Here is an 11,963-nt window from a genome sequence, read left to right as displayed (position 1 = left end):
CATGATGTTTGATTGCGTTGTCTCAGGGCTTAGGGAAAGTGGGTATGTGCCTAATATCAGCTCCCTTAACGGTGTAAGGGCAGTTTGAGAATCAGTGAGTTTGAGCATCATTTATTCAAAAAAAAATCATGCTACAACTGCTAAACTTCACTTCATGTTGTGCCATCATCATTGCTGATGAAAAGCCCATAAATATTTACAACTGCTAAACATTTACTCCATCTCACAGCTTAAGGTGTAAATAAATTGGCGCTAGGATTAAGTAGGGTTGGCGTGGAAATTAGCTTCCATACTTCCCCCTCATAAATCTCTAATAACTCACTCCTTTTACAACGTATTTCTCTCTCTTCCCTAAAGTAGCCACATCAGACTCCTCGTTAACTACCATCTCATGCATGCACCGTATACAACCAATGAGGCACCGGTTTTCGAGGAGATTGACTGGAGGAGCAGTTAATTCAGCGTGAATACCGTGTGCATGCCATAGCTGGGTCAATCGTCTCCCTATTTTTAGCAAACGAGAAACGGCTGAGAGGGGCATCTTCGGTAGAAATAGGATAGAGTTCACCCTACGCCTTATGCTTTGATCAAAAATCGAATTTATTTTTACGCCTTAAGATCTGAGATAGAGGGAGTATATTAGTTAGACACGCCGCGCCGATCATTGCTAGTGCCTTACTATATGACATAAGAAGACCATGTGAAGCAGACATGCATCACCTTTTTTGGTGATGTAACTAGTCGTCCTGTAGCCCTTGTCAAATTCCTCTGATACTGATGGGATGGCCTGCTCACCCTATACGCTAGTACAGTAGTAGTAGTTGCATTTTTTGGGCTCACACCGGCGAAGGGCGTGAATCGGGCGCGTCGGCGCCTCGCGGCACGATGGTTTTCGCGTGTGGGGCTGCCTTGTCAGCGGGAGGACGCGACTGTTCGCATCAAAGGCGACGCGGGAAGGTTGGTAGTCCCCGGCGTTTAATGGTCTCCCGCGCCTAAACCTAGGCGGCCACGAGGGCAGCGGCCGGACACGCGGCGTCCAGTCGCCTACCCCGCCGTAAATGAGGGTAGTTGCCTACCACCAGCATAAAGTACCTACTACGCCGTCCACCCCCGCGGTGCTATCCTCTCATTTCCACCACCGCTTACGCTCCATTCTCTCCTCTCCACCTCAAAAATGCCGCGCCATCGGAAAACGAGGTTCTGTAGGCTTGGCCTCAAAGTCCGCGCGCAGCCTCCACCACCATCGCAGCCGGAGCCGGAGCCGGAGCCGGAGCCGGAGCCGCAGTCCGACGCGGAGTACAGCTCCGATAACGACGAGGACCCACGGTTGAAGGAGGAGTACAGCGAGCACGACCTCTGGATCTTGGAGGCTTCCCAACGGAAGTTCTGCGAGGACAGGGCTCATCACCATTATGAGGCGTTCGCCCGCCAGCAAGCGATACTCTTCTTCCGGAAGGAGATTTCTCGGCTAAGGACTGAACCGCTGGGACAGCGCCGCCAGCAAGGTCTTTTGACGGCGTCCGCCATGCTCGACCGCCTGGAGCGCGAACAGTGGCTGCGCCAGTGATGAAGTGCTGGGTATTCATTTTCAACCTGTGTATTCATTTTGCCAAAATCCTCATGTATTTGCCAAATTTTTCCCTGATTTATGAGGAAATTCTAAGGTTTTGTCAAAATCTTGGGTATTCAGCTGCATACGCAAGAATACCCCTGGGGCCGCCCCTATCGCGAAGCATGGGACCAGAAGCGGGCACGGACGTAGGCGGCATAGGCGAAGAACGAGGACGAGGCAGACCCGTCGCGCGCCCCAACCGACGTCCATTAGATTAGGATTAAGTTTAAGTTTTATTTAGGCCTCCCCAACCGACGGCATCACTTGTGTTCATGTAGTATTATTATGGTGGTGTACTTGTGTTCATGTACTTGCTTCAGACATGTACTGCTGTGTTTGTTGAAGGAGACATGCATCACCCTTTCTTGGTGATGTCTTCCTGTAGCCCTTGTCAAATTAAATTCCTCTGATACTGATGGGAGGGCTTGCTCACCACACACGTCAGGATGAAGTGGAGAGAAACTACTCGTCCCTTGTTGGACACGGACTATTGGAAACTTATTTTCATTATCAATCCTATGTATTATTTTTGTGGCATATATCTTATATTACACCTTGTCAGTGCCCATGATGATGGACTTGGGTGTCTAGGAATAGGAAGGAGGACACTAGCGAATAAACAAACCGGTCAGCCAAACTGGGCAGCCGATGAAAAGTATGATCAAGTGCGAATCGTCGAAATTGCAATACAATAATTTCCGGGGAAAATATATGTTGATATGAACTTGCAAGTGTGGGCTACCCACAAACTATTTGCAAACACGGGCTATGCATCCACCATGCCATGCTATCTATAGTTCTATTCCTGTTGCTTAGTTTTTCCCGGTTTATGAGTTGAAGCTGATATACCATTCCTACGAAATAGCCAAACTAGATCCAGAGGCATAATGTTCAGATTGTGGGCTTCATAAGTATACCATTTGGGTCCATTTTTGTTGTTGCATTGTTCAGGCAACAAGATCAAGCTTGTAGAGAGCTCATCTTCGAAAAAAGGGAGCTGCCCGATGATCGAGCCACCAAACGCCGGTGAGCTGCACCCGCCCGGCAGCTTCGCAAGTTCTTGGATGGGCTCATCCCCGGTGCTTTTAAGCCCTGGTTTGAAGGTTTGTGGCCGAGAGACCATCAAGCTGAAGATCTCCACCGATTGCATCTGGGAGGTCGGCTTTGAGAAGGAGGAAGATGGCAAGATTGTTATGGACGCACGCTGGTCAGCGTTTGTCAAAGCACATGACTTGAAGATAGGATACTTCACAGTATTCAAGAGGATTGACACCAGATCCTTGAAGGTGCTCGTATTTGATCACGAAAACTGCGAGAAGGTCATCAAGTGTAAAGGCAATCATGCACCACTGGAGGAACAATATGGATCACAGCTCAAATAAGGTGGTGCATGTTCGGTTCCAATTACCACTTTTTTGTAGAGAGGTGGTCAATAAGTATATTTATCACTCTCTTCGATGATGCATTTGTGGTCAACATGATGGTACTCTTATATACTATGTGCGTGGCTCCTCCACACACAATGTTATGTTAAACATGAAGGCTCAATCTGTACTCAATGTCTCTAGTTACATTAGTTAATGCTTGTGTTGGCTGTATTGTGAAGAACACATGCTGTTCAGTTGTCTGGTGAAGTCAAAATGCTGCATTTGGTTCCTCGCAAACGTATGCATGCACCAACAAACTCCCCTTCCATAGTTTTCCAACAAATAGCAAACCTCATGCTGACAAGCATATTAGGCGCAAATGTGCAACCTTCAGTAACGATCAGGCTTCCAGCACTGCCCCATGTAACCAGACATTTTTTGTGTGTGAGGCTAACCTTACCAATAGAAAAAAAAGTACAACTTCCCCCGCTTGGGCCAAAATTTCCCCTTTTGGGTTGCCGTCTACATGGTAATTGATGTGGGCCTACTTACTAGGACTATAATGCCCAATAACTACAAACGGGCAACTCAAACACTTTCGGCCCCTTTTCTAATACAACACGGATACTATCATTCACCACAAAAAAACAGGGACATTCTACGTACAAGTTGTTTTTAAAGTGATCAAATATCAGGAGCCAAAAATAATTCAAGAAAAGAAACTTGAGTGTACATAGAGGATGACATGCGGGTCCCATTTAGCAGCAGCGGTATCACCGTTTGAGAGGCTGCACGGGATCGAAAGAAAAAGGCAAGTGACCAAATACGAGGTGCCAAAAAAATCCAAGAAAAGAAAGTTTTATAGTACATAGAGGATGACATGCGGGTCCCATGAGCCAGCAGGTTCCGCAACGTTGCAAAGGTTGCTTGAGATCGAAAGAAAAAGGCAAGTGACCAAAAATCAGGGGGTAAAAAAAATCCAAGAAAAGAAACTTTATTGTACATAGAGGATGAAATGCGGGTCCCATGAGGCAGCTACTTACTCAACGTTTCAGAGGCGGCATGAGATCAAAAGAAAAAGGAAAGTGACCAAATATCAGGAGCAAAAAATAATCCAAGAAAAGAAACTTTTATTGTACATAGAGGATGACATGTGAGTCCCATTTTGCAGCAGCGGTCTCAACGTTTCAAAGGCGGCATGAGATCAAAAGAAAAATGCAAGTGCCAAAACATCAGTAGCAAAAAATAATCCAAGAAAAGAAACTTTATTGTACATAGAGTATGACATGCGGGTCCCATTTTTCAGCAGTGGACTTAACGTTTCCAAGGGGCACGGGATCGAAATAAAAAGGAAGTGACCAAATATCAGGAGCCAAAAATAATCCAAGAAAAGAAACTTTATTGTACATAGAGGATGACATGCGGGTCCCATTTTGCAGCAGCGGTCTCAACGTTTCCATGGCGGCACGGGATCAAAAGAAAAAGGAAGTAGCCAGAAATCAGGGGTAAAAATAATTCCAAGAAAGGAAACTTTTATTCTACATAGAGGATGACATGCGGGACCCACGAGCCAGCAGCTTCCTCAACGTTTCAGAAGCGGCATGATACCGAAAGAAAAAGGCAAGTGACAAATATCAGGTCCCAAAAATAATCCAAGAAAAAACGTTTATTGTACATAGAGGATGACATGCGGGTCCCATTTTGCAGCAGCGTTCTCAACGTTTCAAAGTTGGCATGAGATCGAAAGAAAAAGGCAAGTGACAAATATCAGGAGCCAAAAATAATCCACGAAAGAAACTTTTATTGTGCATACAGGATGACATGTGGGTCCCATCATGCAACAGCGGTCTCGACGTTGCCAAGGCGGCATAGGACCAAAAGAAAAAGGAAGTAGGCAGAAATTAGGGGGTCAAAAATAAACTCCAAAAAAAGAAAGTTGATTGTACATAGAGGATGACATGCGGGTCCCATGAGTCAGCAGCTTACTCAACGTTTCCAAGGCAGCAGGGGATCAAAAGAAAATCAGAGGGTGAAAAAAATCCAAGAAAAGAAAGTTTTATAGTACATAGAGGATGACATGCGGGTCCCATGAGCCAGCAGGTTCCTCAACGTTTCAAAGGTGGCATGAGATCGAAAGAAAAAGGCAAGTGACCAAATATCAGGAGCCAAAAATAATAATCCAAGAAAAGTAATTTTTATTGTACATAGAGGATGACATGTGGGTCAAAGGCCGCAGGGGATCAAAAGAAAAAAAGGCAAATAGCCAGAAATTAGGGGTAAAAAATAAATCCAACAAAGGAAAGGTTTGTTGTTCATAGAGGCCGACATGTGGGACCCATGAGCCAAAGCGACCTCAATTTCTAAGGCGGCATATGATCGAAAAGAAAAAGGCAAGATAGCAAAAAACATGGGGTAAAAAAATCTAAGAAAAGAAACTTTATTGTACATAGAGGATGACATGCGGGTCCCATGAGCCAGCACCTTACTCAACGTTTCAGAGGCGGCATGAGATCAAAAGAAAAAGGAAACTGACCAAATATCAGGAGCAAAAAATAATCCAAGAAAAGAAACTTTTATTGTACATAGAGGATGACATATGGGTCCCACTTATACAAGCTCTTTCGCTCCAAGATCTTGCAAGTTGATTGTACATAGAGGATGACATGCGGGGCCCTTGTTTCAGCAGCTTAATCAACGTTTCCAAGGCGGCAGGGGATCAAAAGAAAAAGGAAATAGCCAAAAAAAAGAGGGTGAAAAAAATCCAAGAAAAGAAACTTTTATAGGATAGAGGATGACAAGTGGGTCCCATGAGCCAGCAGCCTTCCTCAACGTTTCGCAGGCTGCATGAGATCGAAAGAAAAAGGCAAGTGACCAAAAATAAGAGGGTAAAAAAATCCAAGAAAAGAGACTTGATTGTACATAGAGGATGACATGCGGGTCCCATCAGTCAGCAGCTTACTCAACGTTTCCAAGGCGGCAGGGGATCAAAAGAAAATGGAAATAGCCAAAGATCAGAGGGTGAAAAAAAATCCAAGAAAAGAAACTTTTGTAGTACATAGAGGATGACATGCGGGTCCCATGGGCCAAGGGTTCCTCAACGTTTTCAAGGGCGGCATGAGATCGAAAGAAAAAGGCAAGTGACCAAAAATCAGAGGGTGAAAAATAATCCAAGAAAAGAAACTTTTATTGTACATAGAGGATGACATGCTGTCCCAACGTTTCAAATGCGGCTTGAGATCAAAAGAAAAAGAAAGTAGCCAGAAATTAGGGGGTAAAAAAACTCCAAGAAAAGAAAATTGATTGTACATAGAGGATGACATGCGGGTCCCACGAGTTAGCAGCTTACTCAACGTTTCCAAGGCGGCAGGGGATCAAAAGAAAAAGGAAATAGCCAAAAATCAGAGAGTGAAAAAAAAACCCTAGAAAATAAACTTTTGTAGTACATAGAGGATGACATGCGGGTCCCATGAGCCAGCAGGTTCCTCAACGTTTCAAACGTGGCATGAGATCGAAAGAAAAAGGCAAGTGACCAAATATCAGGAGCCAAAAATAATCCAAGAAAAGAAACTTGATTGTACATAGAGGATGACATGCGGGTCCCATTGTGCGGCAGTGGTCCCAACGTTTCAAATGCGGCTTGAGATCAAAAGAAAATGAAAGTAGCCAGAAATTAGGGGGTCAAAAAAACTCCAAGAAAGGAAAGCTTTATCGTTCATACAGGCTGACATGTGGGACCTATGAGCCAGCAGCTTACTAAACGTTTCAAAGGCGGCAGGGGATCAAAAGAAAAAGGAAATAGCCAAAAATCAGAGGGTGAAAAAATCCAAGAAATCAAACTTTTATTGTACATAGAGGATGACATGCGGGTCCCATGAGTCAGCAGATTCCTCAACGTTTCAAACGTGGCATGAGATCGAAAGAAAAAGGCAAGTGACCAAATATCAGGAGCCAAAAATAATCCAAGAAAAGAAACTTTATTGTACATAGAGGATGACATGCGGGTCCCATTTTGCAGCAGCGGTCTCAACGTTTCCAAGGCGGCACAGGACCAAAAGAAAAATGAAGTAGCCAGAAATCAGGGGGTGAAAAAAATCCAAGAAAAGAAAGATTTCAATTGGGCTGCATCTGGACATCTGGGCCTTCGAACTATCCTTCTGGGCCTTTTGACTCGTACAATTTCAGCCCACTCCAGAACATGAAAGTTCGGATTTTTCTCAAAAAAAAAACAGGAAAGTCCTATGCTTCGCCAAAACAAAAAACAAGGAGATTCAAGATATAAGTTGTAAAAATAAAGATTTAATTTATCCGTTTGCAATAGCTCAGAGCGAAATACACTGTTTATTGTCTGCAAAATAATCAAGATATCACATGTTTCTTGTACGGGGAGGCTGACATCACGGACCCATGAGCCAGCAGCGTCGTCAGCGTTTCAAAGGCGGCAGGGGATCGAAAATAAAAATAAACCAAATATCAGTTGGTAAAAAAATCCAAGAAAAGAAAACATTTATCGTTCTGAGAGGATGACATGCGGGACCGATGAGGCAGCAGCATCCTCAACGTTTCCAAGGCGGCAGGGGATCAAAGAAAAAAAAGGAAATAGCCAGAAATTAATTAGGGGTTCAAAATAAATCCATCAAAGGAAAGTTTTATTGTTCATAGAGGATGACATGTGGGACCGACCTGCCAACAGCGTCCTCATCGTTTCAAAGGGGGCAGGAGATCAAAAGAAAAAGGGAAATAGCCAGAAATTAGGGGTAAAAAATAACTCCAAGAAAGGAAACTTTTATTATTCGTAGAGGATGACATGCGGGACCCATGAGCCAGCAGCTTACTTAACGTTTCAAAGGCGGCATGAGATCGAAAGAAAAAGGCAAGTGACAAAATATCAGGAGCCCAAGATAATCCAAGAAAAGAAACTTTATTTACATAGAGGATGACATGCGGGTCCCATTTTTTGTGACAGCGGTCCCAACGTTTCAAATGCGGCTTGAGATCAAAAGAAAAAGAAAGTAGCCAGAAATTAGGGGGTCAAAAAAATCCAAGAAAATAAAGTTGATGGACATAGAGGATGACATGCGGGTCCCATGAGCTAGCAGGTTACTCAACGTTTCCAAGGCGGCAGGGGATCAAAAGAAAAAGGAAATAGCCAAAAATCAGAGGGTGAAAAAAAACAAAGAAAATGAACTTTTATAGTACATAGAGGATGACATGCGGGTCCCATGAGCCAGCAGGTTCCTCAACGTTTCAAACGTGGCATGAGATCGAAAGAAAAAGGCAAGTGACCAAATATCAGGAGCCAAAAATAATTCAAGAAAAGAAACTTGATTGTACATAGAGGATGACATGCGGGTCCCAATTAGCAGCAGCGGTATCACCGTTTGAGAGGCTGCACGGGATCGAAAGAAAAAGGCAAGTGACCAAATATCAGGAGCCAAAAATAATCCAAGAAAATAAATTTGATTGTACGTAGAGGATGACATGCGGGTCCCATTTTGCAGCAGCGGTCTCAACGTTTCCAAGGCGGCACAGAACCAAAAGAAAAATGAAGTAGCCAGAAATCAGGGGGTGAAAAAAATCCAAGAAGAAAGATTTCAATTGGGCTGCATCTGGACATCTGGGCCTTCGAACTATCCTGCTTGGCCTTTTGACTCGTACAATTTCAGCCCACTCCAAAACAGGAAAGTTCCAAATTTTCTAAAAAACAGGAAAGTCCTATGCTTCGCAAAGACAAAAAAACAAGGAGATTCAACATATAAGTTTGTTTATGTAAAAATAAAGATTTAATTATCCGTTTGAAATAGCTCAGAGCGCAATACATTGTTTATTGTCTGCAAAATAATCAAGATATCTTATGTTTCTTGTACGGGGAGGCTGACATCGGGGACCCATGAGCCAACAACGTCGTCAACGTTTTAAAGGCGGCAGGGGATGGAAAGAAAAAATAAACCATAAATCTGTTGGTAAAAAATCCAAGAAAAGAAACATTTTCGTTACGAGAGGATGACATGCGGGACCCATGAGGCAAGCAGCATCCTCGGCGTTTATTGTTCATAGAGGTTGACATGTGGGACCCGTGAGCCGCGACGTCCTCAACGTTTTAAAGGCTGCACGTGATCGAAAGAAAAATAAGCCAAAAATCGTTTGGTCAACAAAATCCAAGAAAATAAACATTTACCGTTCTGAGAGGATGACATGCGGGACCCATGAGGCAGCAGCATCCTCAACGATTCCAAGGCGGCAGGGGAAATATCCAGAAATTAATTAGGGGTTCAAAATAAATCCATCAAAGGAAACTTTTATTGTTCATAGAGGATGACATGTGGGACCGACCTGCCAACAGCGTCCTCATCGTTTCAGAGGGGGCAGGAGATCAAAAGAAAAAGGCAAATAGCCAGAAATTAGGGGTAAAAAATAACTCCAAGAAAGGAAACTTTTATTGTTCGTAGAGGATGACATGCGGGACCCATGAGCCAGCAGCTTACTCAACGTTTCAAAGGCGGCATGAGATCGAAAGAAAAAGGCAAGTGACAAAATATCAGGAGCCAAAGATAATCCAAGAAAAGAAACATTTTCGTTCTGAGAGGATGACATGCGGGTCCCATTTAGCAGCAGCGGTCTCAACGTTTCAAATGCGGCTTGAGATCAAAAGAAAAAGAAAGTTGATTGTACATAGAGGATGACATGCGGGTCCCATGAGTCAGCAGCTTACCCAACGTTTCCAAGGCGGCAGGGGATCAAAAGAAAAAGGAAATAGCCAAAAATCAGAGGGTGAAAAAAAATCCAACAAAGGAAACTTTTATAGCACATAGAGGATGACATGCGGGTCCCATGAGCCAGCAGGTTCCTCAACGTTTCAAACGTGGCATGAGATCGAAAGAAAAAGGCAAGTGAAAAAATATCAGGAGCCAAAAATAATTCAAGAAAAGAAAGTTTTATAGTACATAGAGGATGACATGCGGGTCCCATTTAGCAGCAGCGGTATCACCGTTTGAGAGGCGGCAGGGGATCGAAAGAAAAAGGCAAGTGAAAAAATATGAGGAGCCAAAAATAATTCAAGAAAAGAAAGTTTTATAGTACATAGAGGATGACATGCGGGTCCCATTTAGCAGCAGCGGTATCACCGTTTGAGAGGCGGCAGGGGATCGAAAGAAAAAGGTAAGTGACCAAATATGAGGTGCCAAAAATAATTCAAGAAAAGAACGTTTTATAGTACATAGAGGATGACATGCGGGTCCCAGTTAGCAGCAGCGGTATCACCATTTGAGAGGCGGCAGGGGATCGAAAGAAAAAGGCAAGTGACCAAATTTGAGGTGCCAAAAAAAACTCCAAGAAAAGAAAGTTGATTGCACATAGAGGATGACATGCGGGTCCCATTTAGCAGCAGCGGTCTCAACGTTTCCAAGGCGGCAAGGGATCAAAAGAAAAAGGAAGTAGCCAGAAATCAGGGGGTCAAAAAAAATCCAAGAATAGAAAGAATTTTGGTTCATAGAGGATGACATGAGGGACCCATGATCCTGCATCGTAAATGGCTCGATCGGAGAACATTGAACAAGATGGCGCGATCGAGAAAAAAACAATGCCAGAGAGGCTGCCATCTGGGCCCTACATCCCTCGGCAGTGCGGATTTGCGTTGACTCGGCCGGCGAACCCGAGATTTCGAGATGCACCACGTCCCAGGCCACCATACGCGACGGTTTGGCCGCTTTCGTCGGGCTAGGTGGCCTCAAAAACGAGAAAAAAAAGTTTTGACATGCACCACGGAGGGACCAAAAATCGTCGGCCATGGTACACCAGCAACCACGGCGCGACTTCAACTTCGTCGGCCATGGCAACTTTTCTTGTAGTGTGAAGCTTTTGGGAGGTTTTTGAAATTTCCATGTTTGAAACCCAAAACCATTTCTCTTCATGCTTGACTTCATAAGATAAAGTTTAGGGTTAGGTGTTGATACATGATTTGACTGGTTTGAATATGTCTAGACCTTGTTTATCAACTTCAATTCTTACTATATGACATATGAAGACTATGTGCTTTGGTTTTTCATTTTTTTTATTTTTTTCTGAATGTTTATGCCCATTTGAATCTAAAGGTGAGAGAACACGTTAAAGGTTATTCTAACAAAGGTCATGCTTGGAATCTTACCTATGTATTATTGTACATCACAAATGTGAAATGAAAATATGTGCATCTCTATAAACCATAAACCCTAACCCTAACTATATAGAAAAAGATGAACAATCCATGCTTTTCGATTGCCTTTTTTGATACACCTTTGGCTGGATTTCAAATTGGGGGGGGGAGGGGACGAGTGTGTTTCTTTGGATGCCTCTCTCGTATTTTCTAGTTTTTGGGGGTCACAAAAATTCAGGGTAGCATCATGCCCACCCCCTCCCTTCACGCGCGGAAAAAGTGGTAGGCGAGTAGTAAAATGGCATGAACAACAAGTTTCAAGTAAAATTTCGAATATAACCAGAATGTACCAATTGATAGATGAGTTAACTTGGCTTCATGGAAAAAATAATGTCATGTAAATGAGTTAACTTGGCTTTCCTACCCTTGAATCCATAGGAAACTTTGTACTAATATAGTATAATGATCACCCGAGTTATTACACCAACAGGTCTGTCACTTACGTGTGGTTCCCATGCGTGAGGTCCCACACTTCAGTGAGCACAAGTCATGTGCGGTCGGTAGGCAAACTCCCATCTTCTTTGTCAAGAGAAGACGCATCAAAACTCCCCCTCTCTCTCTCTCCAGTTATCCACCTCCGCTGGCTGCTGGTTTTGGCATTGCGTTTCTACCTCAGCTCGGAGGCCATGGTGTGCACGCACAGTAGGCCATGGCGATTTGGTCGCGCTAAGTGGTTTTTCCCCGGCTGCGACGAGGATCAATCTAGGCGGTGGCTGTTAAGGACCCGATCGCATTTCTTGCTTTCAGCGTGGGGTCTTCCATGTAAAAGTTAGGGATTTAGATGAAATTTCCTGTT

Source organism: Lolium perenne, chromosome 3, assembly GCF_019359855.2.
Source record: "Lolium perenne isolate Kyuss_39 chromosome 3, Kyuss_2.0, whole genome shotgun sequence".
Classification (NCBI taxonomy): domain Eukaryota; kingdom Viridiplantae; phylum Streptophyta; class Magnoliopsida; order Poales; family Poaceae; genus Lolium; species Lolium perenne.
This window is presented reverse-complemented; position numbering follows the sequence as displayed.